The following is a 7565-nucleotide window of genomic DNA, read 5'->3' as shown; positions in this document are numbered from 1 at the left end:
TGTGGCCGAGGCCCTGACATCTTTCAGGCCAATTCTTCGTCTTCATTCTATTTCATTCCAAACTGGAAATGAAAACTTAATCATTTTTGTATTGAAGGAGTGACCTAAGCTTTTCTGCAGTGGCTCTGGTTGAAGTCTGTCATTTCTTCATTTAGACAAAAGACTAAGACTTTACAGAGACTCAGTTCTGTGACGCTCTACACAGCACACGCTTGAATGCACTTGTTTAGAATCCACATATACAATATAGAGGTCAAATAAAGTACAGCTGAGATTAACTGAACCACTGGATAAATTAAATATTAGACATATTGATAGACATAATGTGCACACTTTTTCAAGCAGCTCTTGAAACAGGTTTGTCTTCTGGTAAACATACTTCTTGTTCATACTGACCTTTAAAACAATTTTATTTTAGGGCACATTTAGTGGAAGTGATGAGAAACAAAATTTACAGCCCTCATTTTGTGCAAAAATGTGTTAGAACATGCATCTGAATCTAAAATGAGACTTTCGTAGTCTGAGTTTAGGAAATCAAGTTGGTGTCCTTCAGTTATTCTTTTTAGTACACATGTTGCTTTTCTGGATTTTCCAGGACACTGTTTCTAAAAGAATAACAAAAACCAGGAACTCTGCAATTTTACTGTATAAACCTTGCAGTGTAATTTTGCACAAAGCAAGGACTGTGAATGTCCTTGTTTTTATTTACTGTACTTTGTAAGTGCATCAAGGAAAATTTTTCCACTCAGACTAAATAAAAAAGTTGTGGTTTCAGCAAGGAAACCTGTTTTAACGTTTAAACATACATCGAATTATTGTTTTAAGACACTCGAAAAAACATGAACATATTCTTTAAGAGATCAAACCAGTTATAGCAATGAATAAAAGGGGGGAAATGAATTTCTGAACCACACTTCACCGTGATTCACTCAATAGTTGGGAAGAAATTGTCCTCAAAACCTTTGTTGAACTCAAGAACCAGATAGTAACTAACCTCTGCAACCAACCCACCAACCCTCTGCAATTCATTAGATCTGTAGAGATTTTACATCAGCTTGTTGTTGAAAAGTACTGGTCACTAAAGTCATCCTACTTGTGCAACTAAGCATGTTGCAAACTAATGTCTGGGCTAGGGTCAGCCCCAAACCCAAAGCTAGTTCCTACTGAAGATAAAATTATTTTAAAAACTGGTATATATATATATATATATAAAATATATTGCTGGATTTAATGTTTGGGTATTTTTTCTTTAAAAAAAAACTGCACTTTGTACTTTTCAACCAATCGTTTTCTCCTGTTGCAGTTACCAAAAGGAGTAAACGGCGTGAATAAAGTTGGGTATTATTTTCAGGTGTGGATTATATATTTTGGGTTCTGACATGGCAATGCAACCGCAAGGGGGCACAAGCCAGTGTCTTCTTGTGCCAGTCCCAAGTCTGGATAAATGCAGAGGGTTGTGGCAGCAAGGACATCCGACGTAAAACACATGCCAAATCAAACATGCGAATCGTGACAAAGACTTCCATACCGAATCGGTCGGGGCCCAGGTTAACATCGACCGCAACCGGTGCTGTTGGCCTACAGGGTACCGGTGGAAATTGGACTACTGTTGGTCGAAGATGAAGAAGAAGAGGAGGAAGGTGTGTTCGTAGGCAGAGAGAGAAGAGGAAATCTAAGAATGTAGGACTGACAATAGGGACTTTGAATGTTGGTACTATGACAGGGAAGGCTAGGGAGTTGATCGACATGATGCAGAGAGGGAAGGTGGACATACTGTGTGTCTAATAGACCAGGTGGAAAGGTAGCAAGTCTAGAAGCTTAGGAGCAGGGTTCAAGTTGTTCTACCATGGGTCAGATAGGAAGAGAAATGGAGTAGGAGTTATATTGAAAGAGGATTTTGTGAGGAATGTTCTAGAGGTGAAAAGAGTATCAGACAGGTTGATGAGTCTGAAGCTGGAAGTTGAAGGGGTGATGTTCAATGTTGTGAGTGGTTATGCCCCACAGGTAGGATGTGAGTTAGAAGAGAAGGAGAAATTCTGGAGTGAGTTAGATGAAATGATGCAGAGCATCCCCAGAGGTGAGAGAGTGGGCATTGGTGCAGATTTCAATGGGCATGTAGTTGAAGGGAACAGAGGTGATGAGACTGTTATGGGCAGGTTTGGTGTTCACGACAGGAACGCAGAAGGTCAGATGGTGGTTGACTTTGCAAAGAGGATGGAAATGGCTGTAGTAAACACTTTCTTTCAGAAGAGGCAGGAACATAGGGTGACGTACAAGAGCGGAGGGAGAAGCACTCAGGTAGACTACATCTTGTGTAGACGTTGTAATCTGAAAGAGATCAGTGACTGTAAAGCATTGGTAGGGGAGAGTGTAGCCAGACAACACAGGATGGTGGTGTGTAAAATGATGCTGGTGGTGAGGAAGATGAAGAGGACTAAGGCAGAGCAGAGGTCGAAGTGGTGGAAGTTGAAAAAGGAAGAATGTTGTGTAGTTTTCAGGGAGGAGCTGAGACAGAATCTGGGTGGTTTGGAGGTGCTTCCAGATGACTGGACTACTACAGCTAATTTGATCAGGGAGACAGGTAGGAGGGTACTCGGTGTGTCATCTGGAAAGAGGAAAGCGGACAAGGAGACTTGGTGGTGGAACGAGGAAGTTCAGGAGTGTATACAGAGAAAGAGGTTAGCTAAGAAGAAGTGGGACACTGAGAGGACTGAAGAGAGTAGACAGGAGTACAGGGAGATACAGCGTAAGGTGAAGATAGAGGTGGCAAAGGCCAAACAAAGAGCATATGAGGACTTGTATGCTAGGTTGGACACTAAAGAGGGAGAGGTGGATTTGTACAGGTTGGCCAGACAAAGAGATAGAGATGGAAAGGATGTGCAGCAGGTTAGGGTGATTAAAGATAAGGATGGAAATGTATTGACAGGTGCCAGGAGTGTGATGGGAAGATGGAAGGAGAACTTTGAAGAGTTGATGAACGAGGAAAATGAAAGGGAACGAAGAGTAGAAGAGGTGACTGGTGTGGAGCAGGAAGTAGCAAAGATTAGTAAGAGTGAAGTGAGGAGGACATTGAAGAGGATGAAGAGTGGAAAGGCAGTTGGTCCTGATGACATACCTGTGGAGGTATGGAAGTGTCTAGGAGAGGTGGCAGTAGAGTTTCTGACTAGTTTGTTTAACAAGATCTTGGAGAGTGAGAGGATGCCAGAGGACTGGAGGAGAAGTGTGCTGGTACCAATTTTTAAGAACAACGGAGATGTGCAGAGCTGTGGCAACTACAGAGGAATAAAGCTGATGAGCCACACAATGAAGTTGTGGGAAAGAGTAGTGGAAGCTCGGCTAAGGACAGAGGTGAACATTTGTGAGCAGCAATATGGTTTCATGCCTAAAAAGTGTACAACAGATGCAGTATTTGCTTTGAGGATGCTGATGGAGAAGTACAGAGAGGGTCATAGGGAGTTGCATTGTGTCTTCGTAGATTTAGAAAAAGCGTATGACAGGGTGCCGAGAGAGGAGCTGTGGTATTGTATGAGGACGTCTGGAGTGGCAGAGAAGTATGTTAGAGTGGTGCAGGACATGTATGAGAGCGGTAAGACTGTGGTGAGGTCTGCTGTAGGTGTGACAGAGGAGTTCAAGGTGGAGGTGGGTCTGCATCAAGGATCGGCTCTGAGCCCCTTCTTGTTTGCTCTGGTGATGGACAGACTGACAGATGAGGTTAGACAAGAATCTCTATGGACCATGATGTTTGCAGATGACATTGTGATTTGTAGTGAGAGCAGGGAGCAGGTGGAGGAAAATCTAGAGAGGTGGAGGTCTGCTCTGGAAAACAGAGGAATGAAGCTTAGCCGCAGCAAGACAGAATACATGTGTGTCAATGAGAGGGACCCAGGTGGAATGGTGAGGTTACAGGGAGCAGAGGTGAAGAAGGTGCAGGACTTTAAGTACTTAGGGTCAACGGTTCAGAGCAACGGTGAGTGTGGAAAAGAGGTGAAGAGGCGAGTGCAGGCAGGTTGGAACGGGTGGAGAAAAGTGTCAGGTGTGTTGTGTGATAAAAGAGTATCAGCGAGTATGAAAGGAAAGATGTTCAAGACTGGTGAGACCAGCGATGTTGTTCGGTTTAGAGACAGTGGCACTGAAGAAAAGACAGGAGGCAGAGCTGGAGGTAGCAGAGCTTAAGATGTTGAGGTTCTCTTTGGGAGTGACGAGGATGGACAGGATCAGGAATGAGGACATCAGAGGGACAGCTCATGTTAGATGTTTTGGAGATAAAGTCAGAGAGGCTAGATTGAGGTGGTTTGGACATGTTCAGAGGAGAGACTGTGAATATATCGGTAGAAGGATGCTGAGGTGGGAGCTGCCAGGTAGGAGGTCTAGAGGAAGACCAAAGAGGAGATTTATGGATGTAGTGAGGGAGGACATGAAGTTAGTTGGTGTGAGTGAAGAGGATGCAGAGGATAGAGTTAGATGGAGGCACATGATTCGCTGTGGCGACCCCTGAAAGGGAGCAGCCGAAAGGAAAAGAAGAAGACATGGCATGACTCAAAATAAACTACTGTACACTGGCCAGGTTTATCATGGTGAAGAGAAATGTGAAACAGTGGCTCATTGGTGCTTTTTCAATAGTGGCTGGACAACAATGGAGCTCTAAGGCAAAGAGCAATGAGATAAATCAGGCTGTGGAAACATTTTTGTTTTTGTTTTTTCATGGGATTCGCTAACAGGAAAATGTTTGAACACTGCCGGCATCATCTTTTACGTTATGTTACTACAGCCCATGATCTAATGAAAATGTAGCTCTTTTTGCGAGTGATCCTACCACATACTGATTATTTTCTCCTGCTGGTTTTTCACATATTGTTAAGGTGGGAGGTGATCACGCTGACACACTGGTCCAGAGACACTACGACCAGCAGCCATCAGGTTAATCCAGTCCCCTCTGTAATGCCATCAGCGCAGCATGAGACATGCAGGGTGATGCACACATCATTAGTTTCTGTGCAAATCTCATCCAGCAGGACGGTAAGCAGAGACCAGGCACGTCCTGCTGGCTGTTGCATCTGGTTCAGAGTTGAAGATGATTGCTTACAAGAACATCCTAGTCTGTTTAGTCCCCAAAACTAATTTCACATGAAATCAAATGGAATGTTTCAAAAACTACTTTCAACAATAATATTTATCTATGAATTAACTACATAGCATTATTTCAACCCTTTTCATACATTTGACAGGAGGATTTTAATCCTGCAGTCAACACACTAAAGTTTGACATTGTTTAATTGCCAAACTAAATTTTGTCCATTGTCTGCTGAAACTGGCAGTAATCCCACAATTAAAAGCTTTGTTTAAAGACTACTTGTCATGTTTGTTTTTAGGGGGATGTAAAGAGGATCAAGCAAAATGCTCTATTGCCCATTTTTAGTTTTTTCCTGCAGGTTGTCCTCCAGAGTCAGGTGTTCTGCATGACAAATAATCACTAGTAAATAAGGCAGAAAGGATAGAAAATTATGATAAATAAGAAGCTGCAAACCTCACCAGTTGAGCAGAAGTAATTAGCCTTCTTTGAATGGTGAGAAAGGTGAATCTCACTCAAAAACCTTTCAAATTAACAACAGTATCTCTGCACTGCTGCCAGCGCTGCCCAATGAGTCAGGGCCACAGAAGCCTTTGACAGCACCTGTTCACATTATTTTTAGGGGCATATTTCTATCAAAAATATTATTAGAAGAAAAGTTACATATGCAGCCTTTTTTCTGTTTACTGATCCAGACAAAATTTGACAAGGAGAACTGATTAAAAATTTAACTTTGAATTTGTCAAATCCTCAAGCCCATCACAACCCCAACTGATTTGTGGTATGAAAACACACCAAACACATCCAAACCCATTTTCAAACTCATTCATGTGATAAAAAACTCAGGAGGTTTCTCCACTTTCATCTCTTTTTCCTGTCTTTGGTTTACATGCAGTATGAAATGAGATTTAAATTACAGGAACGATTTCTTGATTTATTTTTACTGAAGTAATTTTCTCAGTGTTTAGAGAATTCATTACTCATACATGCTTTCTCTCATTTTTAATCCATTTCTTTGCACTTTTTATATTTGAAAGCCCTCTTGAGCGTTGCTGTAAATTGAGTGTTGTGACTAGTCAGTGTGGGGGCTGTAAAGATAAAAAGATAAACCAGAAAAACCCTGGCGTATCATGATGAAATGAAAAGCTCTCAAGTGCACTGAGAGGATTGAAAGCTTTTTCTATGCAGACTTGTCATGTTCTGTGGAAGAAGTGCTAAATTAAATACTGAAAAGGCATTTCTCCCTTAAAACATTTGCTGTCGGGACAAATTAATGCTTGCACTAACAATGCTTATCCCAAAAGAAAAGGCAAATTAAAAAGGACAGACACAAATATGGCAGCCACAACAAAAAGGTACCCCAAGTGTGAAAGACATGAAATGTAGGCCATGCAACCTTTGTCTTAACCCTCCGTGTCAGTCAAACACTGCAGTATAACCTACAGTATATTAGCGGAGCTGAAGTGACACAGGTGACACACTTAATTCAAAGGAGCAACGTAAGAGTCGAAGCAAAGTGCGAGCCCCTTTGAATGTTAATCATGTAGGTACACACACTTCTTTTAAGACCCATCCTCAGGTCTCAGCATGAGACACACTCGCTCCCAGTGCAGGCTTCCCAAGTGTACATGTCAAACACACTTTGAAGTTCTTAGCAATCTAGCAAAAGAGCCTGTTAGTACCTCGGCAACACCGCTGCACCGCAGCTAAGAAGTTAAAAGTGCGAAAGGAAAACAGGCTGCGGGGGAAAAAAAGGAAAAGAAAAAAAACTGAAATAAAAAAAGGAGAAGGAGGAAACAGTATGAAGGATAGGAGATTGTGTAGGCCTCGGGTCCCACAATCCCCTCACAGTTGTTTTGATCCTCAGGTATGGGATGGAGAGGGTGGTTATTTGTCTCTCACCGAGCAGTCTTTATTCCGCCTATGGTCAGAGAATGGTTATAAGTCAGCTGTGGTAATAGGATGATGTGTGTCTGTAAGATGCATAAAAGCTAATTTATTAAACACAGTCCCTCACCTATGAGGCCCTTTGTCTATACACCAGATTTTATGGCCTAAAATAGACACTTTCCTGTAAAATATGACACTTATAGGCTGTTTGTACCTGCAGCTTAAAACAGGTTTAGGTGACATCTAGCAGTCACTTAGAATTTAGATTCCCAAACATTTGAAGGGAGGTCAGGGTGGATAGTTGGATCAACAAAAGAACTCTTTCCCACAGGGGACCAGACTTTGACTCCAATGTGAGACAACTTTCTGTTGTTGTACCTGTAGAAACAAGGATGTCACTTATTTGATGGATTATTAAGGAAACAGTAAATTTAAGCCCAAAAAAAACCACACACAGATCAGAAACAAAACTGATCATGTATATTTGTGCCTGAGCAAAACCAAAATGTTATGTTGAACAGCTATAAGGAATAAAAATACTTTTTCACCAGCTGCCAAGACGAGATGGCATCAATATTTTGGTGCCTGGTGCAAAGGGGTGTAATTG

Source organism: Channa argus, chromosome 1 (assembly GCF_033026475.1).
Source record: "Channa argus isolate prfri chromosome 1, Channa argus male v1.0, whole genome shotgun sequence".
In the NCBI taxonomy this organism is placed as follows: Eukaryota; Metazoa; Chordata; class Actinopteri; order Anabantiformes; family Channidae; genus Channa; species Channa argus.
The sequence above is the reverse complement of the archived record's forward strand: the minus strand, read 5'-3'. Positions refer to the sequence as shown.